The sequence below is a fragment of the Macaca fascicularis genome, chromosome 16, assembly GCF_037993035.2.
Source record: "Macaca fascicularis isolate 582-1 chromosome 16, T2T-MFA8v1.1".
NCBI lineage: Eukaryota > Metazoa > Chordata > Mammalia > Primates > Cercopithecidae > Macaca > Macaca fascicularis.
The window spans coordinates 85,966,093-85,991,725 of record NC_088390.1 but is presented as its reverse complement, the minus strand read 5'-3'; the positions used below and the strand labels follow the sequence as shown (position 1 = coordinate 85,991,725).

General features: G+C 51.4%; 1 protein-coding gene across 36 annotated transcripts in view; it reads left to right on the top strand.

Annotated features, from left to right (window-relative positions):
* RBFOX3 (RNA binding fox-1 homolog 3) overlaps nt 1–25,633 on the top strand; it is a 522,239-nt gene that overhangs the window by 24,353 nt on the left and 472,253 nt on the right. For 6 of the 36 annotated variants that reach the window (XM_074020795.1, XM_074020791.1, XM_074020786.1 and 3 more), the window contains exon 1: nt 12,867–13,152. The exons of the other annotated variants lie outside the window; for them this stretch is intronic. The gene's annotated coding sequence lies outside the window, so the exon portion shown is untranslated. Of the gene's footprint in view, nt 1–12,866; nt 13,153–25,633 lie in introns of those variants that run through there. 36 annotated transcript variants of the gene reach the window in all.

Below are 25,633 nucleotides of genomic sequence, written 5' to 3'. Positions count from 1 at the left end.
AGCCGTTGCAACCACATCACCATCTCTCATGCAATCAAATGCCCTGGCTGCCGTCAGAGGAAAATGTAGCATTTGAAAAGCTGCAGGAGAATACACTCTCCAACAAATAAGATGGGCTCTCCAGAGAAACCCGGGAGAGGATGCTTCTGAGAACTCTGCAGGGACATTCAAAGCAGCTTCTGATATTTCTGATTGAAAACATATGAAAAGAGAAAATCAAACTGAAGATCTCACCAAGTGACTCAATTACAAGCCCTACCAGAATGGATTTAGCCACATGGCTCTGTTGGGTTCTAGCTAATCCTGGGAAGCAGGATGAAGTTGAGGAACGTCCTCATGCCCCTGGGGGAAGGGTGTACCAGTCAGCGACTGCTGCATCACAAACACGCCCCAAAATGCTGTAGCTTGAAACAGCAGTTGTTGTCCTTGCTCATGAGTCTAGGGGTCATTTGGGCCCTTCTGTTGAGCTGGGCCATGCTTGACTGGTCCCAGCTGGGCTTGCTGGGGCCTCTGTGGTCAGCTGGCAGGTGGGCTGGAGGCTGCTGGACTTGAGACAGGTCCCTGCTTCTTCTGGCTCTTCCTTCTCCAGCAGGCTCGCTCAGGCTTGCTCACACATCTGTACCTGGGCCCCAAGACAGAACCAGAAGTGAGCAAGGCCCGCTGAGGCCCCACCCGGAACTGGGGTACCCTCGTGTCTAGGACATCTTTTGGGCTGGAGGCCAGCCCTGATCCAAAGGGCAAGGAAGTAGACCCTGCTTCTTGGTGGAAGGAGCTACAAAGTCACATTGCAAAGGGAATGTTTTCATGGACACGTGAACATTTGGGGCATCTCTGCACTCAGTCCACACCAGGTGCACTCCTCCATGCTGGGAATCACCCCAGTCTGAGGGCCCCAGCCTGGGAGATGGGAAGGCTGGTTGGTGGACACGGGAGCGCAGCTGGGGGTCGGTGCCACCAGGACACACGAAGGCTTGGTCAAAGAAGGCCTGTGTCCAGCTCCTCTCCCGTCTGGTCCCAGCTCACTGCTCGGCCCCACCCAGTCCATCCTAGCATTTCACTTCCTATTGTCTCTTGGCCTGTCAGGCTCATCTGTCCACACTGAGTTCAGACCCTCTTGCTTCCTGGGCTCATCCTCTCTACTGGCACTTTGCTGCTGGGAGTTCCTCGAGGTATCATCCTCTTTCTTCACTTGCCCTGGGTTGGACCACGGCTCAGCCAATACCCAAGTGCCAGCTCACCCAGGTTCCTCCTCCTGAACATTTCTAGACCTCCCCCAGGCCTTAAATATTTTTTATTTTATTTTATTTTATTTTTATTTATTTTTGAGGCGGAGTCTCGCTGTTGCCACCCAGGCTGGAGTGCAGTGACGCGAACTTGGCTCACTGCAATCTCTGCTTCCCAGGTTCAAGCAATTCTCCTGCTTCAGCCTCCCGAGTAGCTGGGATTACAGGCTCCCGCCACCATACCCGGCTCATTTTTCGTATTTTTAGTAGAGACGGGGTTTCACCATGTTGGCCAGGCTGGTCTCCGACTACTGACTTTAAGTGATGCACCCACCTCAGCCTCCCAAATTGCTGGGATTACAGGTGTGAACCACCACCTGGCCTTTTAAAAAGTTTTAATTGTTTAATTCTTTTATTCCAACAGGTTTTTGGGGAATAGGTGATATTTGGTTACATGAATAAGCTTTTTAGTGGTGATTTCTGAGATATTGGTGCTCCTATCACCCCAGCAGTGTACACTGCACCCAATATGTCATCTTTTATCCCTCCCCACCCCCCACACTTTCCCCAGAGTCCCCCAAATCCAATATATCATTCTTAATCTTTGCATCCTCATAGCTTAGCTCCCACATGTGAGTGTGAACATATGATGTTTAGTTTTCCATTCCTGAGTTACTTCACTTCGAATGATAGTCTCCAGTTCCATCCATGTTGCAGTCAATGCCATTATTTTGTTCCTTTTTATGACTGAGTAGTATTCATACACACACACACACACACACACACACACACACACACGATATATTCTTTATTCACTCATTGATTTGATGGGCATTTGGGCTGGTTCCATAGTTTTGTAATTGCGAATTGTGCCGCTATAAACATGCATGTGCAAATATCTTTTTTTGTATCATGACTTATTTTCCTCTGGGTAGATACCTGGTAGTGGGATTGCTGGATCAAATGGTAGTTCTATTTGTAGTTCTTTAAGGAATCTCCACACTGTTTTCCATTGTGGCTGTACTAGTTTACATTCCCACCGGCAGTGTAAAAGTGTTCCCTTTTTACCACATCGGTGCCAACATCTATTATTTTTTGATTGGTTGGTTATGGCCATTCTTGTGGGAGTAAGGTGGTATTGCATTGTGGTTTTGATTCGTATTTCCCTGGTCATTAGTGATGTGGAGCATTTTTCCATATGCTTGTTAGCCATTTGTATATCTTCTTTTGAGAATTGTCTGTTCATGTGCATAGCCCCAGTCCTTTTGTGGTCCATGCCCCTGCCTCCTCCTCTCTCAGCGTTCTCCATTTTAGAGGACAGCACCCCCCCACCAACTTTCTGTACAAGGCGGAGGTTGGGTTCCTCCCTCTGTGCTCTCCATCCCCTGCCACGTCCGCTTTCTAGGCACCCCCACACCTTGCCCATCTCGCCTCCTAAAGCCCTCGTTCTGTTCACTTCCCTCCTTTCCCATGGCCACCACCTTCTCTGGCCTGGACCATAGCTGCGGCCTCCTGCCTGGGTTCACAGGCTTTGGCTACTGAGTGGGAGGTGGATTGGAGGGGAGCGTGGGCAGAGCATCTTTTAAAAATGTAAACATGATCATAGTGCTTCATGAAACGCCACCAGAGCCACCATTCCTCCTGGCCAGTCCGTTCCTCTAGAGTTTGCACTCCTTGAGGCCTCAGGGCCTTTGCACAGGCAGCTCTTGCTTGGAATGCCTCCTCCCCCTCTCCCCTTGACCTTGTCATTGATTCCAACCCAGTCTTCAGAGCTCAACTCAAATGTCACTCCCTTAAGGAAAGACTTCCTTAACTGTCCCCACTTAGGGGTTCCAGTTAGCTGCTCTTGTACCCCCATAGGCCCCTGAAGTTCTGACCCCAGCTGGGGCACTGCATGACATCTGTCTGTCTTCCGTAAGGTCAGGGGCCCTTCGACCTGAGTCACCACAGGGTCCCAGGACCTGCCGTTGTGCTCACTCTCTAAAGACTAAACAATGGCTGAGACCAGTGAATGGATGCGTCAAGGCCTTTCACACACATCAGCTCACTGCATCCTCAAAGCATCCCAGTGAAAGAGGACCCTGCTTTACCAGGAGGAAGCTGAGGCTTGGGGAGGCCAGGGTCATGGTCGAGGAAGAGCCACTGGGTCCACACTGCCCAGTCCCCAGCGCTCCCTCCCCTGCAGCACCCAGTGCTGACTTGACATGGCTTTCATTGCTTGTTTTCCACGTGTTTGGGTCTTTCATCCTTGATGTGGACCCTTAGGAACAGGCTTGCCTGTCCCCTGCAGTGCCCATGACAGCCTGTGGTTTGGCACATCCGTGGGAAGCCCTGGTGGAGGTAGGCACCAGAGGCCCATTATGGGTATCAGTGACCCATGACTCTGGGAGGCTGAGACAGGCCTGAAGGGCAACTCATCCTTCAGGAAAGAGCATCTAAACACATCCCACGGGCAATCACACAGGGCAGGGCGCTGCTAGCCACTCAGGTCCTTCCAGGAATTGCATCTTTTTTTTTTTTTTTTTTTTTTTGAGACAGGGTCTCGCTCTGTCTCCCAGGTTGGAGTGCAGTGGTGTGATCATGGCTCACTGTAGCCTCAACATTCTGGGCTTCAGTAGCCTCCCAAATAGCTGGGACTATAGGTATATGCCATTATGCCCAGCTTCTTTTCTATTTTTTGTAGAGATGAGGTCTTGCTCTGTTGCCAGGATGGTCTCAAGCGCGGGCTCAAGCAATCCTCTTGCCTCGGCCTCCCAAAGTGCTAAGATTACAGGTGTGAGCCACTGCACCCAGTTGGAATTGCATCTTGAACAGAGATTTATTGAGAAGAGAAAGATCTTGTCTTCCCCTTCCCCAAGTCATCAGGGATGGACAAAGAGAGGCTATGGGGAGGTGGAAAAGGAGCACACGCAGAGTGGAAGCAAGGCTGAATGCTCACTTTTCCAGGGCCAGACACTTGTGCATACACACACATACACGCAGGGACAGGCACAGGCACACACACACAGGTATAGGCACATGCATGCACACAGATGCACACACAGGCACATGTATGCATACACAGGCATGCAAGGCACATACATGCACAGACACACGCATGCACACACAGTCACACACATGCACACAGATGCACACACAGGCACATGTATGCACACACAGGCACATACATGCGCAGGCATATGCATGCACATTCAGGCACACACAAGCATGAGGGGGGCTTTAGCAGAGGGGCAACCTGGCTTCTGGGCTAACACGATTCCCTATGATGGCCAAGTGGCTCTGGGTCCATGGCAGATGCTCCATGGCAGTGTCTCTGAAAACCATGCCAAATCCCTCTGGGTCCAGCTTCCAAACTCCTTGGAACAGCAAGAGGTGCTCCCCTGCCAGGTCCGGAACAGGTGGCACCTGCCCTCCTCCAGCCCCTGGCTGTGTGGGCACAAGTACAGCTCTCTTCTCTTCCTGCAACAGGAAACCAAGTGGAAATCTCCCACATATCAAGTAACGGGCAGAGGGTCCTCAGCCTCGGAGCCAGGCAGGCCAGGGAGCATCTACACAACCGTGGCCCTCTGTGTGGAGGTGTTTCTCTTGCCATGGTGCACGTGTGCACAGAAATGGAAGTGGTGAGTGACGTAACGACTCTGACAGTTTCTCTTGCTTCATTCCATCTTCTTTCCTGCCTGATGCTTTGGTGTCCAGAGCATCCAGATTGCAATCTGGCCCAGCTAAAGGCAACCCCTGAAGGAGTGGTCAGATCCACTTGAGCCCGAGGGGAAATCTTCCTTCTTGTTTCTGCAAAAGCCCAGAGGCTTCTGGGACAGCCTGAGTGCACTGGTGTTTTATGATCTGCACTGGCCTAGGTTAGTGTCATTGAGACAGACTCACTTTGGTCACAAATATTTGGTGTCTCTGCTCTGCCCAGGTGTGGAGCTGTCATGTAGCTCCATGCCTTTCTTTGGCCAATGACCAAAGTCATTGATATGGGGCTGGAAGTCATGTCTGCCACGGGTTAGGATGGAGTGTATCCATCCCTCTTTCCTCTCTGTTGTGACCACCAGGAATGTTCCAGAGAGAGGTTGCTTTATCACCCTCGCCCCTTGTATGAGGAGCAAGATGGACCCGTGATAGGAACATAGCATGAGCAAAAAAGTCTTCGCTGTAAAAAGTGGCTGCGACTCGGCAGCCATTTGTTACTGCGGCAGAACCTCCTCTCTCCTGGCTGATCGAGGTGCCTCACTGAAGTCAGCTCTCAGCCTTTGGCAGTGGTTTAATTCAGTGAACACCACTGAACGGTTGTCTGTGCCCAGAGTGATGGAAGCCATAAGAATGGGATTGGGTTTTTGTCTTGGTCTAATGGGGTTGCCTGTCTGGCTGGGGGGCTGTGCTTTAAATCTATGAAAAGATACGACATACTGTGGCTCAGGGGTGGGATGAGGGAGCTGTTGGCTGATAGATCAAGTCTGGATAATCAAAGAAGGGAGCGGGAGGAGAAGAAGGAGGAGGACGAGGAGGAGGGGAAGGAGGAGAAGGAGATGATAATGATGGTGGGACTGGGGCAGGGACTGGGTGGACTGCAGGTAGGACAAACCCTTAAGCAAAGTCATGGAGGGAGGATGGAGCACAGAAGTCCAAGGGGCCCTCAGGAGATGGGGCTGGGATGCAAGTTCTCAGAGGTGAGATTGGGAAGGTGCCATACCAGTTACCCCAGAGGGACTAGCTGAGTGTAGTCGCTGTGGTGCCGGCTCCCATTTCAGAGATGACAGCTGAGGGTGAATAGCAGTCAGTGACTCCCTGACCACAGCGTCAGGGACCCCCCCACCTGGTGACTCCCCCACTACAGTGTCAGTGACACCCCGACAACAGCCCCAGTGACTCCCCCACTACAGCTCCAGTGACTCCCCACCACAGTGTCAGTGACTCCCCCACCACAGCCCCAGTGACTCCCCCACTACAGCTCCAGTGACCCCCCACCACAGTGCCAGTGACTCCCCACCACAGCCCCAGTGACCCCCCGCCACAGCCCTAGTGACCCCCCACCACAGTGTCAGTGACTCCCCCACCACAGCCCCAGTGACTCCCCCACTACAGCTCCAGTGACCCCCCACCACAGTGCCAGTGACTCCCCACCATAGCCCCAGTTACTCCCCCACCACAGCCCCAGTGCAGTGACTCCCCACCACAGCTCCAGTGACTCCCCACCGCAGCCCCAGTGACCCCCCCACCACAGCACCAGTGACCCCCCCACCACAGCCCCAGTGACTCCCCACCACGGCGCCAGTGACTCCCCACCACAGCTCCAGTGACTCCCCACCGCAGCCCCAGTGACCCCCCCACCACAGCACCAGTGACCCCCCCACCACAGCGCCAGTGACTCCCCACCACAGCGCCAGTGACTCCCCACCACAGCCCCAGTGACTCCCCACCACAGCCCCAGTGACCCCCCACCACAGCACCAGTGACCCCCCACCGCAGCCCCAGTGACTCCCCACCACAGCGCCAGTGACCCCCCACCGCAGCCCCAGTGACTCCCCACCACAGCACCAGTGACTCCCCACCACAGCGCCAGTGACTCCCCCATCACAGCGCCAGTGACTCCCCACCACAGCACCAGTGACTCCCCCATCACAGCCCCAGTGACTCCCCACCACAGCCCCAGTGACTCCCCACCACAGCACCAGTGACTCCCCCATCACAGCACCAGTGACTCCCCCACCACAGCACCAGTGACCCCCCACCACAGCACCAGTGACCCCCCACCGCAGCACCAGTGACTCCCCACCACAGCACCAGTGACTCCCCACCGCAGCCCCAGTGACTCCCCACCGCAGCCCCAGTGACTCCCCCATCACAGCACCAGTGACTCCCCACCACAGCACCAGTGACCCCCCACCACAGCACCAGTGACTCCCCACCACAGCACCAGTGACTCCCCCACCACAGCGCCAGTGACCCCCCACCACAGCGCCAGTGACTCCCCACCACAGTGCCAGTGACCCCCCACCACAGCGCCAGTGACCCCCCACCACAGCGCCAGTGACTCCCCACCACAGCACCAGTGACTCCCCACCGCAGCCCCAGTGACCCCCCACCACAGCGCCAGTGACTCACCACCACAGCGCAATACTCAGGACGTTGAGGGGCAGGAGGCTGAGTCTGAAGTGCAGCCACCCCGAGTCAAGGCCACTGCATCTCAGATAATGTAACTAACCAGAAATTTGCAGCAGGTGTAACCACAGTTGTGCCATTGGGGTCATGCGGTGATGGAGTGAGCCCTGAGGTCAGCCCTGGGCAAAGACCCTGTGCCAGGAGAATGGTGGAATTCTGGAATTATCCGCTGTGCTCCAAACCCAATGCTAAGCAAATCCTACACCAGTTACCCACACCTCTGGCTTCCTGGAAGAAGCTGCACTTCATTTTAAATTTTTATTATTTTATTATTATTTTTTCAGGGCCAAGTCAGGGAGTTCCTCTCCCACAGACAGATGTGAATTCACGGAGCATCCAGACCAAGGGTCTCTGTTGAGGATGTGGAAAATGTGCACGAATGTGCAAGCCCTGGCCCAGAGCGGGTCTCAGGATGGCTGGCACGTCCAGGCCTTCACCTCATCCACCTGCCTCTATGGGAGGGCAAAAGACCATGAGGGGTTGAGTGGGTACTATGTGCATGCACCCACAGCCACCTCCCTACAGAACGCACCCGTGTGCCCACACAGAAGAGGATGCGCAGGGAGACTGCCCCAAGGGGTGCCAGGCAGTGGGTGCCCTGTCTTGGTTTGGTTTTGCTCTGTATCTGATGGGCTGCCTATTTTGCATTCCTGATTGACCATGTGCTATTTGGGGAAAGGTATTGGAGGGCTTGAGTGCCCTGATGCTCTCCAGAGCTGGTTTTGTTGCAAAGCTCCTGATTTCCCTGGGCTTTGTGGTTGCTCCCAGCATCGCCAAAATCCCCCACGGGTGACGGAAGCGCTCCAGGTGGCCTTTCCTGTTGGACAAGTTTGGACCACCCCCTTCTCTCCACCACTACCCCAGGTTGGGCTCAGCTCTGCCTCCTGCCCATCCAGAAAGCCAGCAGTGCTCAGGCCGAGGAAGTGAGGACACTCTAGGGCCAGGTGGAGGGACAGCAGGGTTCTGAGCTGAGCGGATGCTTATTTTTAGGAGCTTGTGGGCACTGCCACCCACGCTGGGTCTGCACGGGCCCCTGAGCTCCATCTTCTGTGGCAGTGGTTCAGAGCCACCCAAGCGCCAGGGGGACCTAGCTTGGCATCGCAGAGGTTTTCACAAAGGGTGCTCAATGCTGCTCTGGTCCAGAGAGCACCTTGCCCCAGTTCTCCTGACACTGGCCTCCCTGGCCACTCCACCTCTCTCCCTCCCCTTCTCCTTCGGGTTTTCCAGGGAGGAGGTGGGTTGACAACCTGCTTCGGGAGCTGGAGCCAATTCTGAAACAAGTCAGCAATGATAAGCCACAGACGTGTGTGTGCTGGAAGTGGGATCTTCTTTGGCAAAGTGTGCGCCCGTCACCTTTGACTGTACTTGCAGAAACTTCTGTCGCTCATTCAAAGGAACTTGGCACTGGAAACACAAACGCTTTTCTTGTCCCCATGTATGTCATTAAAATGGCCTTTGAGTTTATTTCTTCAAGTTTGATGATAAATGTTTAAATAATCAAGCTTAGAGACATTTTTGGACATTGCTGCTTTTTCCTCTGGTGCATTTCCCCTGCCGAATTGAGTCTGCCCATGCATGTGAAGAATTGCTTCCTTTCTTCCATCTTCAGGGCCTCGTTGCTTCTCCTTGGAGGATGCCATTTGCCCTGTTCATGGTGTCTGACTCCCTCAGTGATCCTGCACCCCACCAGGTTCTCCAATGTGTTACTCACCCACTACTTTTCAGTTTTAGCCAGAATTGTTGGAAATCTAGCTTTTGGAAAATTTAGATCTTGGTCATTGGAAGATAGACATGTCCTGCACTAGCTCTCTCCATCTTCGTCAAAGCCAATATCACTTCTTGGGGTTTGAGTGTGAGGCTGGGATGGGGGTCCAGAGTGAGACCTCCATGCTGTGTGCTGTCTGTGTGCGAGCTCTACAGGCTTGAGTAATCCCCCTCCATCCTAGTCAAGTCTTTGGGGTCTGGGTTTTGGGGCTCTCAGGAACCCCATTTTTTTAGATAGAAAGGTGGACAGCAGGAAACATCAAGCCATAGCCAGGTGGGAGGGAACTGCAAGTGTCTGGGACCAGAGCCGTGGGCACCTGTATCAGTCAGAGTTCTCTGGAGAAACAGAACCAGTAGGCTCTCTCTACCTATCTCCATCTTCTCCATGATCTCCATCATTTTCATCTTCTCCATGGTCTCCATCTTCTCCATCATCTCCATGATCTCCATCATCTCCATCTTCTCCATAATCTCCATCTTCTCTATCATCTTCTTCATCATCTCTGCCTTCTCTATCATCTCCATCTTCTCCATCATCTCAATCATCTCCATCTTCTTCATCATCTCCCACCTCTCCATCATCTCCATCATGTCCATTATCTCCAACCTCTCCATCATCTCCATCTTCTTAATGATCTCCAACTTCTCCATCATCTCCATCTTCTCCATCATCTCTATCTTCTTCATCATCTCCATCATTTCCGTCTTCTTCATCATCTCCAACCTCTCCATCATCTCCATCATGTCCATCATCTCCAACTTCTCCATCATCTCCATCTTCTCCATCATCTCCAACTTTTCCATCATCTCCATCTTCTCCATTATCTCCAACTTCTCCATGATCTCCACTTTCTCTATCATCTCCATCTTCTCCGCGATTTTCATGATCTCCATCTTCTCCATCATCTCCATGATCTCCAACTTCTCCATCATCTCCATCTTCTCCATCATCTCTATGATCTCCATCTTCATCTTCTTCATCATCTCCATCTCCATCCCCATATCTCCATCTATCAAGAGATTTATTTTAAGGAATTTGTTCACATGATTACAGGTGATGGCAAGTCTGAAATTCCTAGGACAGGCAGGATTTGTGCTGCAGTCTTCAGGCAAGAATTTCTCCTTCTTTGGGAAGCCTGAGTTTCTGCTCTTCAGGCCTTCAGCTGATTGGTTGGGACCTATCCATCCACATTCTGGAGGCTCGTCTCCTGTACTGAAGTCAGCTGATTGTAGATGTTCACCACAACGACCAAATATTATCTCAGCAACACCAAGATTCATGTTGGACTGAATCCCTAGAGACTATGGCCTGGCCATATGGACACAACACTGACCAGCACAGCATCCCTCCAAACTCCCAATAGGACTGGCGACTTTTGCTTGGAAGTTTGGTTTTGATTAGTGGTTTCAGCCTAACCGAGGGGGTGGGCTTGCTTGTATCACAGGAATACCATGAAATAATTTGCAGCCCTATGGGGAGGGGCCAGACTAAAAATAGCATGTGTTGGGCCTAGGGCAAGATTTGCTCTGGCAGGCTGCCCCGGGCAAGGACTTAGCTCTTTCCCAGAAGTTGGAAGTGCCTTGACCCCATGTTTAGTGCTAAGACAGAGGTGCCCTAGTTGTTCAATTTTTAGCCTCATTTAGAATAGCTTTTTCAAAGGGTGAGTGACAAGGACTTAAACGACTGTCTTCCTTCTTCCTGTGCACTTCCCTCCAACCAGTTTCTCTAAGCTGAAGTCTGACCTTGTCACTACTGTATTCAAAACCCTTCAAAGGACTTCCCATGACTTTTGGAAGATGGAGCTCCTACCTATGGCGTGAGGTCCATCCCTCAGCCCTGCCGGCTGCCCCTGCACCTCGACCCACTTCCGTTGTAGCTCTGTGGCCTCCCGGAGTCCTTAGCATCTTGTCCTCTGTGGCCTCACAGCCCTGGAAAGGGACCCCTTTGTCTCCCTCACTCTTCCCCCCACCCCATGTATTCGTTCCTGCCCCCTAACTCAAGAGCCCCCTTTTCCCCGTTGCATGCCCTCACAGCATTTCATACCTGTCCTTGTCTGCAGGACATTCATGCTGTAATTCATAATTAATTGCTGGGTGCGCATTGAACCAGTGCCCAGCAATTAATTATGGGTGCTGGTTAGATGAGGGATTATGGGCCCAGGGTTAGATCAGGGGCCTTTTCCTGTAAGATCAGGTGTTATGGGCCTGGGCGGCATGTTAGAATCACCTGGGGGGCTTCATAGTCCCCACACCCAGGCTGCCTTCAGAACCTAGGGGGTAGGCCCCAGGGCAGCAGTCATTTTGAAACTCCTCAGCTGGTTCCATTGTGCCCTCAAAGTTGGGAACCACTGCGTCACTCAAAGTGTGGTCCTCGGACCAGCAGCGGCATCATGCAGGAGCTGGTTAAAGATGCAAACTCAGGCCTGGCCCAGACCTGCTGACTCAGAACCTGCCCTTCAATGAGATCCTCACGTGACTGGGGGACATGTGACAGTTTGAGGAGGGCTCCAGGTACCGCCTGGGAGGCTGGACCCTGGGCTGTCTCTGGCACCAGCGTGGAAGTGGCTTACCATGCTCTCACTCATGAACCTGTGAAGCTTTTTTACTTTTTTAAAGTGAAAAGCAAGTTTATCAGGAAAGTAAAGGAATAAAAGAATGACTACTCCATAGGCAGAGCAGTGGCATGGGCTACTCAACGGAGTCTACTGATAGTTACTTCTTGATTATATGCTAAACAAGGGGTGGATTATTCATGAGTTTTCTGGAAGAAGGGTGGGAATTTCCTGGACCTGAGGGTTCCTCGCCTTTTAAGACCATACAGGGTAACTTCCTGACATTGCTATGGCATTTGTAAACTGTCATGGCGCTGGCGGGAGTGTCTCTTAGCCGTTAATCCATTATAATTAGCGCGCAGTGAGCAGTGAGCACAATTGGAGTTCACTTTGATCGCCATCTTGGTTTTGGTGGGTTTTGGCCGGCTTCTTTACCGCATCCTGTTTTAGCAGCTGGGACTTTGTGACCTGCATCTCATGACCTCCTGTCCTATCCTGTGACTAAGAATGCCTTAACCTCCAGGGAATGCAGTCCAGCAGGTCTCAGCCTCATTCTACCCAGCCCATATTCAAGATGGAGTTGCTCTGGTTCAAACGCCGCTGACATATTTCCACCGCACCTTAGACAAGCGGACCCTTAATCCTAAGGGTTGAGAGGGATGAAGATCCACCTTCTGTAACTTCTCTGTGAGGACTTTTTAGACAACCCCTCAGATTTCTCCTTTTGGATCCCTTTCTTGCTGACCTGCTCCCTTGAGGGTCAGCCCATCTTCTCCAGTGGGCAGCCCGCCCCTGGGGGCTCGCACCCCTTCTTCATGGGTGGCGAAGCTGGAGTTTCTGTTTTTCTCCTCCCTGCCTGGTTTCCCACCTCCGCAGTTTAGTTTATTCCTAGAGAATGTTGTCCTGAGCCAGGGAGGAGAAGGAGGCATTGTCTTTCTCCAGCTGGTGAACATGCCCGCCTGGCTCTGCTTTGGGCACCCCCACCGCCGGGCAGATTCAAAAAGAATCCATCCAAGTAGGATGGAGATCGGAGGCAGGTGATACCAGGGGGAGGGGAGGGGACAGAACATTCCAGAGGAAGATGGCAAGGCGGAAATCATCACTTAGGCTTGACAGGGAGGTTTTTGAACACAGCTAGGCTTGAATCATCACATTGGAAAATCCCAGATGAGGTTCTCAGCAGCAATCATTCACATCAAGTGGCCGCAGCTGTAGGATGGAGAGGGCTTGTTAAAGGGACAGGTGCCTGTTCTTCCTGCGCTGGGGGAGCCAGGGTGAAAGCCTTGAAGGGCCTCGCTCCTTGCCTGGAGCCCCTCTGCAGACCAGAGAGTGTCTCCAGGGCCATGGGCTCCTCAGCCTGGAAGCCCCTCCTCCAGGCTGCACGAGGTCCTGCAAGACTGAAAGGCCTCAAATCACGGCTGGGGACTGCATAGCCCAGAGGCCTCTCACAGGTGGGTGCGTCTGGACAGCGGGTGTGTGTGGGGGCGGTGCTGCGTGTGGCTCCATCCAGAGCACGGTCTTGACGCCCAGCTCCTTCTGCCTTTGTTCACCACAGCCTTGGTCTTTCTCTCCTTTTCATCTGTCTCAGGCTTGGAGGAAGTATTTCCGGTGGCTCTGCTGCTGTGCTTTGTAGAGGGTGACTTCTAGAGTGGCTGGGCTTGGCTCTTGCCCCTCTGGGAATCTTCAGGAAGAGGGGACAGAAAGAAGAGGACGTGCCTGAGGCACAAGCAGGAAAGGTGTCAGGTGCCGTAGGGGCAGGGCTGCCAGGCGTACCCAGGACGCCCAGGTAAACTGGAACCGCAGATACACAATAATCACTTAGTATGAGTGTGTCCCAAAGATTGCACGGGATATACTTATCCTATAATTTTGTTTGTCTTCTCTCTGGAATTAGTGTTTTACTGGTTATGCTGTCTTATCTGTCACATCTGGCAAGGCTGCGTGGGGTGAGGGTGGGTGGGGAATCCGGAAGGCACCTCAGGATGGCACCGATGGCCAGCCTCTGTGTCCCTGCAGTGTGGCCATTATTCTGATCCTCAGAGCCCTAATGAGCAGCTGAGCTTTCCCAGGTCTTTGCTGTGAGACTGTGAGCCACGGGAAACATGCACGTTTGCAAACTGCTGTAGGCCATAAAGTAATCGGACAGGCTGGCTGCCCTCCCGCCTTTGTTAATAAATACTTAAGGCTGTGGTCCTCACCTGGGGCCACCTCCCAGGAAAGGGCCCAGCTCCCACTGCCTTCAGCTTGGCTCCCCTTCCCCCTCCCTCCCCCCACCTTGTTGAGAGGGCTGAAGGCCTTCAGGATCCACCAGGGAGGCCTGGTGGGCAGAGCTGGGGTGGGAGGGGTGGGATCGGCCTCGGCTTCATCCATAGGTGTGCATGGTGGGTGGGCACGTGCCGGGTGTTGGGTGCTGGGGCCACAGTGGGCTCCTGGACACAGGGACCTTGCCTGAGGAGAAGCAATCCAGGTGCCCCAAGGACTGTGAGTTCAGGGATGGCTAAGCCAGGTGGCGGGGCGATGCTGCCCTAAAGACTCACTACCAGGGGCAGGGGAGTGCCCTGGTCTGGGCACCAAATGGACCATGGTCTGGGCAGCAGGTGTGTTGGGGACTCTGTGTCAGGCTGCAGGGGGGCCTGAATCCCAGCCCAGTCCCCACTGCCCTCATATTTGTGTGACCCTGGGCAAGTCAAACAGCCTCTTGATGCCTCAGTTTCCCCACGTGTAAGATGGGAGGAGTGATTACAACACCCACCTCTCAGGATGGCCAAGAGGGTTAAATGAGAGAATGCTTAGCACCAGGTCGTGGTTTGCACTCGATGGCTCTCAGCAAATCGCGTTCTTCTGACAAAAGTCCTGAAGGTGAGGGGTTGGCAGTGAGAGAGGACGCTGGGGAGGTGAGCAGGCCACACCCGGGGGGCCACAGCTACAGTCTTCTGCCCATTCTGTTGTCGCCACCCTAGGCCTTCCTGTTGCCTACCCTGTTCCCTCCTTGAGGGATCCTTGGATTAGAGTCTACTCAAGGAGCAGGAAGAGGAAGCCAGACCCCCCACAGCAAGTTCACAAACATCCAGTCTTAACCGGGTCGGCTGTGTCCTGACCCACCACCCTTGCTTGGTGTGATGCAGCAAGATAACATGAGATCCTGCAGTGGAGATTCAAAGCTTAATTAAAACTGTAGATCACAAATATGAGACTCCAGGCTTAAGACAACCTGATCAAATTATCCTGGTACACTTCCATTTAAATCTGAATTTCTGTGGTGGAAGAGAGTAGTTGGGGGTGGGGGGAAGAGGGGGACACCAAACCCGATGAAAAACACTTGCGACACTTTTACGATGGGTCCCAGCCTCCAGGAAGACTCTGGGCTGACAATGGGGAGGAGATGACACCCCCAGACACAGGCAGAAGGGAGAGGGAGGGCCTGGTCATAGCCTGTCCTAGCCAGGCTCGACAGGGGCCAGGTCAGGGCTCTGCTCAGGGGTCAGTTGTACAGCAAGGACAATAATCTGCTGGCTCTAGGGCAGGCTCTGCCATTTTCCTGATTTGGGGATATTTGGAAACCACAATGCTGACTTCTTTCAAGAACCCAGAGATGCTAGGGGACCCTGGGATTCCTTAAGAATCTTGAATGCCTGATGCCACCAGATTGTTAGTCCAAAGGGTAAAATTCCAGTAATGAGAAACATCCTTTTCAACGAGTTAAATGACAGCTAGGCCAGGGCCGGGGACGTGGAGCTGGCATTACAATAATTGCCTAATAGATTAACTTCATCGCAGCATTTTTGGCTTCACTCCTCCTCCCTGCCACTCTGTTTTATAAAAAATTCTTTTCTCCCAGGGCCCCTCCTCGTCCTCCAGTAAGAGTCTCTTATCTGTGATTTACAGGTTTCTTCATCCTTCCTGAGACATGACATTCTATTTTTTAAAAGCAACCCACAGCCACTGCAAGGCATGCAAAGCAGCCCAGCCCACAGGCCCACTCCTGGAAAGATGTGAGCCCTGCATCAGGGGTTCCTAGCCCTGGCTGATCCCCTGAGCCACCTGCGGGTTCATGAAAAGTACTGACGGTGGGCTCCACCCTAGAGTGTGGGGTCAGGGTCTTCAGGGGTGGGGCCTATAAGTGTCACTTTGGAAATGCTGCCCACGTGACAGGAGGGCTTGAGAGCTAGTGGCAGCCAACACTGTTGTGGGAAACATTACTCAGATACAGACAAGTTTTGAGACAAATGAAGGCAGGCCTGCTCAGAAGTTTTGGACTGCTGCTATGCCAGTCAATAGGGGGAAGGTAAGAGCAACGTGGCTGTGATGTCTGTCCACCCATCTGTCCATTCATTCATCCTCCATTTATTATCCATCTGCCCATGTATCATCCACCTATAATCCATCTATCCATCATCCATTCATCTATAATCCATCTATCCATCATCTACCGTCCATCTATTATCCATCTGTCCATCTACCATTCATCCATCCACCATCTATCCATAATCCACCTATCTGTCCATCCATAATCCATCTGTCCCTCCCTTCTCTACTATCCATCTGCCCATTCACCATCCATCCATAATTCATCTGTTCACATACCATCCGTCCATCCACCCACCCACCATCCATCTATAATCTATCCATCTATCTACCATCCATCTATTATCCATCTGTCCATCTACCATTCATCCATCTACCATCTATCCATAATCCACCTATCCATCCATCCATCCATCCATAATCCATATGTCTGTCCATTCCTTCTCTACTATCCGTCTGCCCATCTACCATCCATCCGTAATTCATCTGTTCATACACCATCCATCCATTATCCCTCATCCATCGATTTTCTCTCTCTCCATCCATCCAAACACTCTTAGATGTTGACCTTGGCCACCAGAATATCTTGCATCTGGTACAATGTTTGCAGCAGGGCCCCCTAAGTAACAGCAAATGGAATAAATGCAGGTTGGCAGATTAAAGAAAGAAATCTACTGACATATACCCAAAGGAATTGAAAACAAGGACACAGATACTTGTATGCCAATGTTCACTGCATCATTATTCACCACACAATAGTGAAACAGCCCAAATGTCCATCAACAGGTGAGTGGGCAAACAAAATGTAGTATATCCACACAGTGGAATAGTACATAGCCATAGAAGGGAATGAAGCTGTGACATAGGTTACAGCATGGATGAACCCTAAAAATGGTATGCTAAGTGAAAGAAGCCAGACACAAAAGGCCACACATAGCATGATTCCATTTATATGAAATAACTGGAATACAAATCCATACGGACAGAGGGTAGATGAATGGTTGCCAGGGGTCTGTGGGGAGTGGGGAGCTGTTGCTGAATGGGTATGGAGTTTCTGTTTGGGGTGATCGAAAAGTTCTGGAAGTGGGTTATAGTCATAGGTGCACAACATTTGATATGTAATTAAGGCCACTGAATTGTACACTGAAAAATGGTTTGAAATGGCAAGGTGTTTTGTTATTTTTGCTATAGATGTTTCCACAATGAAAAAATCCCCTAAAGCAAGAATAAAGAAACCTACCTGAGAGGCTGGTGGGGGTATTCCTCAAGGTGGGTGGGTTGAGGAGAAGGCAGACTCCTAAGCATCTAGTGGGGAGGTAGCCCCCCTCACCCCTCAGTACATCCTCACTGGAGCCGGAGCTCTGGGAGGTGGGGGTTGCGGGGGTCTCACTGACTCAGGTGTTTCCCATGGAGCAGGTCCTGGGGGTCTGGCCAGTTTGCACTTGGTGGTGGTGAGTGGGACGCAGGAACCTGGCTTATGGGCCAACCAGTCGCCTTCACAGTGAAGGTATTTTTAATTGGGGGCAGAGCTGGGAAATTAGCCTTTTTTCACTATACAGGGCATGGGGGTCTCTTGAGTCTTCCCAGGCTTTCGTGAGGAGGAATCACCTCTTTGGAATATATCGAGGGTGCTGTGGGTGGGCGGCCCCCAGCACGGGAGAAACGTTGAAGAAGGGGCATTACCCCCAGCTAGTTGCGGTGGGAGGCAGGGGAACCAGCAGAAGTTTGCTTTTTAGAGCCTACCAGTTGCATATCCCTTATCCAAAATGCTTGGGACCAGATGTATTTCAGATTTTTGATTTTTTAAAATGTTGGAATATTTGCTTTATACTTACCAGTTGAGTGTCTCAAACCTAAAAATCCAAGAACCAAAATGCTCCAGTGAGCATTTGCTTTGAGCATCATGTCAGTGCTCAAAAAGTTTTGGATTGTGGAGCATTTTGGATTTTCAGATTTGAGATGCTCAGGCTGTATGATAAAAGGAATCAGTTCTCTGTTCTCTCAGCACATGGGCTTGCTTGTGGTGTCGGTCCTGGGTTTACGGCACAGCGTTGCTTAGTGGGGGCCTTGGATGTTTGCTTCCAAGACCAGATAAAGTCTTTGTACTCTAGACTTTGTCGCCCCAGCTTGGGGGTTGGTAGGGGTGAGGGAAAGGTGAGCCCCCACTCCTCCCAGCAGGCTGTTGCTCGGGAAGATAAAAAGTACCCAGCGCAGGTACACGCAATGTGACTGTCATTGGAGAGCGGGCACCCATGCTGTTCTAGGAGCATCCCAGAAGGCTTCCAGGAGATTTTACATTATTGATTTGGTCTGCAAACCATCTCTTAATAGAGAGTGCAGAGGTAAAGGTCAGGCAGGTTCTTTTATATGAATTTCAAATTGATTTTCAAATTCCGAATGTGTTGAAATGGAAGAAAAGAGGGTTTTCTTTATTGATTTGACTTGGCCAGCCCTGCCTTGGAGAGCCTGGAGATGGAGTCCCAGCAAGGACTCTGTTAACGATGGCCCTTCCCTGCCAGGAACTTGGCTTGTAACGTCTCAGCGAATCCTTACGACAGCCCTAAGAGGTAGGGACAAGGAGTCACCTTGTTTATTTATTTACTTATTCCCTTTATTTTTAGTTGACACATAATAGTGGTACATATTTATGGGATACAAAGGAACATTTTGATACATATATACAATGTCTAATGATCAAATCAGGGAAACCTGTCATTTATGGCAACATGGATGAACCTGGAGGACATCATGTTAAATGAAATGAGCCAGGTATAGGAACTTAAATCCTGGCCGGGCATGGTGGCTCATGTCTGTAATCCCAGCACTTTGGAAGGCCAAGGCGGGCAGATCACTTAAGGTCAGGAATTCGAAATCAGCCTGGCCAACATGGTGAAACCCTGTCTCTACCAAAAAGTACAAAAATTAGCCAGGCATAGTGGTGGGCGCCTGTAATCCCAGCTACTCGGGAGGCTGATGCAATAGAATCACTTGAATCCGGGAGGCGGAGGTTGCAGTGAGCCGAGATCGCACCACTGCACTCCAGCCTGGGCGACAGAGTGAGACCCTGTCTCAAAAAGAAAAGAAAAAGAAAAATAGCACATGTTCTCACTCATATGTGGGAGCTCAAAAAAGTTGAGCTCATAGAATCAGAGAGAGAGGATTTGGGGTATTGGAGGCTGGGAAGGAGAGCGGGAAGGGGAAGATGGGAGGAAGTTGGTTAACGGACATGAAATTGCAGCTAGATAGGAGGAGTGAGTCCTCAGTTGCAGGGTGACTTCCGTTAACAAGAATTTATTGTGACCTCATTTTATAAAGAATAGAACAGAGGTGCAGACGAACTAGGTAATTTGCTTAAGAACAAGTGAAGCAAATTGCTGGTGACTCTTGCCTTGCTGGATGGGGCTTGGACCTGTCCCATCAGGTGCCAGGGCCCAGCCATTGTAGCTGCCTCGTGTCCCCTCTGGGGCAATGCTCAGCTGAAGGATGTCCCATGGAACGAATGAACCACAGATACTGGTTATGAAGGGCGGCAAGCAAGGCTTCTGCCTCTGGGGTTGAGGGCAGGCACAGTGCCCTAGGCCCACAGGCAGGTCAGCATCTTGGTTGGAGCGGCATGGGCTCCCGGGGACCCAGCACAGGCCCACCGCCACTGACTGATTCTGTCCATCGTCGAAAGAGTTTCCTCAAAGCATGGAAGGACTGGGGTTCTGGCGATTTGGCTTTAGGACCTGCTGTGGACCTCAGCTCTTCCCCCGTCCCCTGGCCCACCCCAGGATGCACAGCACATGGATGGATGCAGTGCTGGGCCAAAGCTGGTCCTCCCAGTTTTCCTGCACGCACCTGAGAGTCCCCCTGGAGCTGCAGGACTGTGGTGATGGAGGACAGCACTACTGAGGAAGACTTTAGCTCTGGCTGCTTCTTATAGTGGACGAGTGGAGACCCCAGGCCCAGCCTGGTGAGGCTTAAATAGGGACTGTGGCAAGATGTGCTTACGCAAAGGGAGGGCTCATTCATCATTCGTAATTGGTTGAATAACAAATGAAAGCTGATTAACAAGTAGAAGAAACACAGAGGGAGGTCTCTAGAGATGTGCCGTAGGGCTCTATCAGCACCTTCTCCCTGCTCCTCATGGTTGCTGATGTCTCGGATGGGGCGCAGGTGGCAGAGTTATTAAATCCGAGGATGACGGGGAGCTGGAAGGATTGGTGCTTCATAGACAGGCTTAGGATCTAAATATATCTCAACAGTCAGAATGGTGGGTTGAAGCTAGCAAAATACAATTGAGTAGAACCCAAAATACTTTACTGGGGTCCAAATAGCCAAGCTCTCCAAGCCTGTGATGGTGAGGCAGAGCTAGGTGGTTGCACATATGACTTGGCAAGCTGTAGCGTGAGCCAGCAGTGTGACAGAGCTGCATCCAAAATGCACAGTGGTCTTGGGTTGCATTCATGGAAGTATTGTCTGCAGAAGAAAGGAGGAGACCCTGCTCTACCCTTTCTCAGATAGGGCACTGCCAGGGTCTTGCATTAAGATCTTTATGCCCTACTTCAAAAGGACTTTGATTAATCAAGTAAGACTCCAAAATGAATTCTATAGCTGAAAAATAGATGTGCTAGGCTGGGCACGGTGGCTTACGCCTGTAACCCCAGCACTTTGGGAAGCCAAGGTGGGCAGATCATTTGAGGTCAAGGGTTCGAGACCAGCCTGACCAACATGGTGAAACCCCATCTCTACAAAAATACAAAAAAATTAGTGGGTATGGTAGCACATGCCTGTAATCTCAGCTACTTGGGAAGCTGAGGCAGGAGAATCGCTTGAACCTGGGAGGCAGAGGTTGCAGTGAGTTGAGATCGTGTCATTGCACTCAAGCCTGGGGTGACAGAGCGAATCTCTGTCTCAAAGGAAGGAAGGAAGGAAGGAAAAAGGAAAGAAAGAAAGAAAGATGTTCTAAATGTATTGTTTGCTTCTTAAGAAATATTTTCCATGATTATAGTAAATAGTTTCTCTTTGCAAAAAGTAGAGAAAGCACAGAAGAGGGTAGAGATGGGAACAAAAATCAACCATAACCTTCCTTTAATCTTCCCACCCAGAGATAAGTACTTTAACATTTTGGTGTATTTCCTAGTAGTCTGTTAAAAAATGTATTTTAAAATAAAATTAGAATGGTGTTTATATATAGTCTGTACCCTGTTTTTACTTAATATGACAAGGTGAGCATCACTCTTTTTTTTTTTTTTTTTTTTTTTTTTTTTTTTTTAAAGACAGAGTCTCGCTCTGTCGCCCAGGCTGGAGTGCAGTGGCATGATCTCGGCTCACTGCAACCTCCGCCTCCCGAGTTCAAGCAATTCTCCTGCCTCAGCCCCCTGAGTAGCTGGGACTACAGGCGTGCGCCACTACGCCTGGCTAATTTTTGATTTTTTAGTAGAGACGGGGGTTTCACCATATTGGCCAGGCTGGTCTCGAACTCCTGACCTCGTGATCCACCCGCCTCAGGCTCCTAAAGTGTTGGGATTACAGGCGTGAGCCACCGAGCATCCAGCACAACCACACGCCTCAGTGGCTGCTGACTAGTCCGTGGTGTGGATGTCCCCAAAATTCATAATTTGTTTCCTCCTTCCTGTACTGTCGGCTGTTTGGGTTGTTTCCAGTTTTTTTCTGCGTTATAAATAATCCTGTGATTAACTTCCTTGTACATAAATCTTGGTCTGCGCCTCTGATTATTTCTGTAGGATCAATTCCTAGAAGTAGAATTCCTGGGTCAAGGAATATAAATGTTCTTAAGGCGCCGGCACCGTTCTGCTAAGGCGTCCCCCGGGAAGGTTCAGCTTCTGTTAACATGTGCCCATCAGCCCCCACCAGCCAGCAAGGCCAGCTCGGCTGTTATCCCTAGATGCCACCTTCGCCAAGGTAATAGGTGAGAATGTTGCCCCTTCAGGCAGGTTCCCACTACACCAGCTCATGGTTTTCTTCCCAGCATGATCAACGCCATTTTGGGTTTGCTGCTATTGGGAACCTTGTCTGTTTCGTCTGGCCCAAAGTGCAGAGGGAAGGACTGTTCAATGAATGAAAGGAAGTCAAATGGGAGCTGCCTGGCAAAAAGAACCTGATGGTTTAGGCCTGGGGGAGAGCAGGATGGGTCAGGGCAGAGCCAGAAGCCAGCTTGCCTGATTTAAATGCTGGTTCTTACCTTAGCTGTGTGACCTTGGGTAAGGTACTGACCCCAAAGAGGCTGCAGGTCCTCCATCTGTTTGGGGACTGAGTGTCACAGAGGGGAAGCAAAACCACGAAACGTGCAGAGTACTCAGCCTGGCATAGGGTGCGTAGCATAGTTAGTGCTCACTTAATGGGAGATATTTTTCTTAGAATCATTATTCTTATTTCTTTTGTCTATATGAAGAACGCTTTTATGAATCATGGGAGAACTTCCTCAACTCCATCCTCTGGTTTGCCCCCAAAATATTTATTAAATGCCAACTTTGTGGGCGAAGAACATGTACCGCACAAGCAAATAGCAACAAGATGCCCTCAGACCTAGACTCCCGGCCAGTGGGGGATTCAGGCAAGGCACTGAAGATGGATTGGTTTAACTCCAAAGGAAAAAAATGTGCCAAGAAAAAAGCAAAAGCAGACCTATTCTACTCCTCTAGCATGTGGAAAGGAAACTCTTCTCACGAGTAGTCAAACCTGTATCAATGTCAACAACGTGACACCCCTTTTCCCAGATTGTTAGCAAAGACTTAAAAAAATGCTAACACACAATGCTGCGAAGGTTGTGGTGAAACAGGCAGTCTTTGAAATCATGCCATAAAATCCAATGTGCTGTAGGCCAGAGAGATAAACATGCTGAGAAGTGGCTGCCTTCATCTTCCCCGTAACGGGACTGCTGAGGGCAGTGGGGTGTGGGGATCCTGCCCTTTCCTTGCAGACAGAAGCGAGGCGTTTCATTTCCTGCCTCACCAGGCCGCTGTCTCTGAAGGGACAGTCTGATCAATAGATGAGTCAGCCTCTGGCCTGTTCATCCTCTTCCTTCTCATTGAACATTCCTTAGAGATTCTTGTGTTTTTTTTTTTTTTTTTTTTTTTCCTTCAAGGACCCATTGGCTACCTGGCCCACATTTTAAAACATCTTTTTGTTGGTGGTTTTTGTGGGCTATTGATCCTGTTGGCTTGTTTTCTGAGATCTGCTTCATTTCGAATGTTCCTAAAGGGAACTTCAGGACAAACCAGGCCTTCTCGCTCCCCCCACCCGCTCTGCCGCTGCACAGGGGCCAGGCGGAGGCAGTGGGCGAGTGCTGGCTGGCACAGGGCCTCATCTCCAGGTTTTCATCTGAGCTGTGATTTCCCTAGGCAGGTGGGAGGCAGGCGTCCAGCAGAGCCGTGCTCTGCAGAGGGGAAAAATCCCAGCACAGCTCTGTCGAGTCTTTCCTGCTGGATTCCTGGGGTGGGTACGAGCCCCTCACCTGGGCCCTGTGCACTCATTGATCATGTAACTGGGGTCCCTGCTTCTTTTATCCAGAGCTGGGAGGAGAAGTCGTACATGTCAGGCAGCAGGGTTCTGGCCCCTACCCCGATTCCCTTATCTCCAGCCGGGGCCGGGGCCCACCCTCCATGGACTTTCTCTGGCGCCCCCAGACACCGAAGCGGCAGCAGCGACAGCCCGGGTGGTGCTTCATGCTGGATGTGTATTTTCAGAAGCTGCGGGGGACGTCATGTGTATAAAATTAGCATTGCCTTGTTGGCCCCTTTCAGACTAATTCGGAGTGAAATGTTTTAGCAATGGTGGGCTGATTCTATCAGGAGGACAAGAACTAATTAAATTCCCTCTGACCATCAAGCAGTAAATTATTTATATCCAGACAGATGCAATCTAATCTCTAGCATCCAACGAAACCCAACATGCATGCTACTTGATTTTTCAAGGGGAGAGGAAGAAAAAAGACAAGGCTCAAGTACTCAAGAGAGGAGAGAGACGGCGGAGAGAGCCACAGGACTCTGGCCCGAGAGGCACTCAGCTCCCTGTGTGGATGGGGAAGCCGCAGACTCGGGTGAGGGCTCAGGACTTCCCGTTCCTGGTTCCCAGTAGTCTCAGCCGGCGTGCTATTCCTTTCAAGCAGGAATAAAGAAAAGAGGAGTCAACAAACCATTCTACAAGGCTTTGTTTCACACAATCTCAGCTGTTTAGGGGGAGAATTCATTTCAGTAATGAATTTGCTCATGCATGTCACAGACTTACTGGTCTGCCCCTTTTGGTGGCCTTTGGTGGCTGCTGAGTGGCTGCCAGTTTGCATTTTGGAATAGAGTGATTAGCTTGTCCCTATGAGGTGAGCTGTGTGGGCTGCTGCCCATCTATTCTGGTGCCCATCCAGCAGTGGGACTCATGGCACCATGCATGGGAAGCCCAATGTCCCTCCCCCTGATGCCAGGGATGACATCTTTGCTGGGTGTGCCTGCCCATCCCCACCAGACACAGGTGCGGACGGGAGGCTGGGCCTGCTTTGGGTCTAAGTCCCTACCCTCATGTGCCCCTCCCTTGGGAAGAGGTGAGGGCTGCCCTCAGGACGCCGGTTGCTGCTCTGTGACTTGGGCTGGGATAAAGAGAGGGCTCCTTTTGCAGAGTTTGCTGTGAGGACACCAGCTTCAATGCCCAGCTGGGTGGTGCTTGCCTTGAGGGGTCTGCATGTCCTGGGCACTCACTGCTGTCACTGACACACCAGGTTTTAGCGGTGACGCCAGCTGATGGAAAGGTGCTGACCCAGTGGCCTCATGGAGCTGGGGTGTGGGGTCAACTTTGTTCATGTTTCTCTGGAGTCTCCTGAGTTTGGCAACCCTTGCTCTCTGTCATCTGAATCTGCAGTGGTGGTCTCTGCTCACCCTTAATCCTTGGGGGTGTCTGGAGCAGAGAAGGGTCTAGGATTAGGAGAGTCTGTGGAAGGGCTGACTGTCCAGTGTTTCTTCCTGGAAGCTGGGCTTGCCGGCTGCTCAGTCCCAGCAAGGCTGGGCTCTATTTCTGGCACCCCTGACACTCCCTTTGAACCCTTGGAGCACGGTGGTGAACTTAAGTCCCCAGGGGCATACATGGAAGTGATCTTTTTTAAATGGCAAAAGGACCCTTTGCAGAGCAGTCACCTTACTAAGTTCTAAGCATCTGTTCCAAATCTCTAAAGATTTTGAGACTCCTCTTTTGGACTTACTGTGGTGCAAGGTATATTTGTTTGAATTGTGGACACATCCTCCTTTGAGGGTGGAGCTGATTTTGGGAGAGGCCAGGTGCCCCCAGCTCTGTCTGGTGGGGAGCCTGGCCCATAGAGTTGGCTGGGGCCCAAATGCTGGCTTCACTTCTTATTACGTGTGTGGTCTTGGACAAGTTATTGAATCCCCGTGAGCTTCAGTTTCCCCAACTGTGAAATGGGATCAAGCATCCTTCCTACCCCCGGGGCAGCTGAGAAAAGGAGAGGACACAGGTGAAGTCCTCCGCACGCCACCCAGTGCCAGGCTGAAGCTCAGGAAGCCCCTGCAGCTGCGGCTCTCCGGCTGGCCGTGCTGTCATGGGTGGGGAAGTGGGTGCGGGCATCTGTGGATGAAGGAGACTGAACGGCTTGCCGCCAGGAGTATTCTGGCTGTGGTGAGG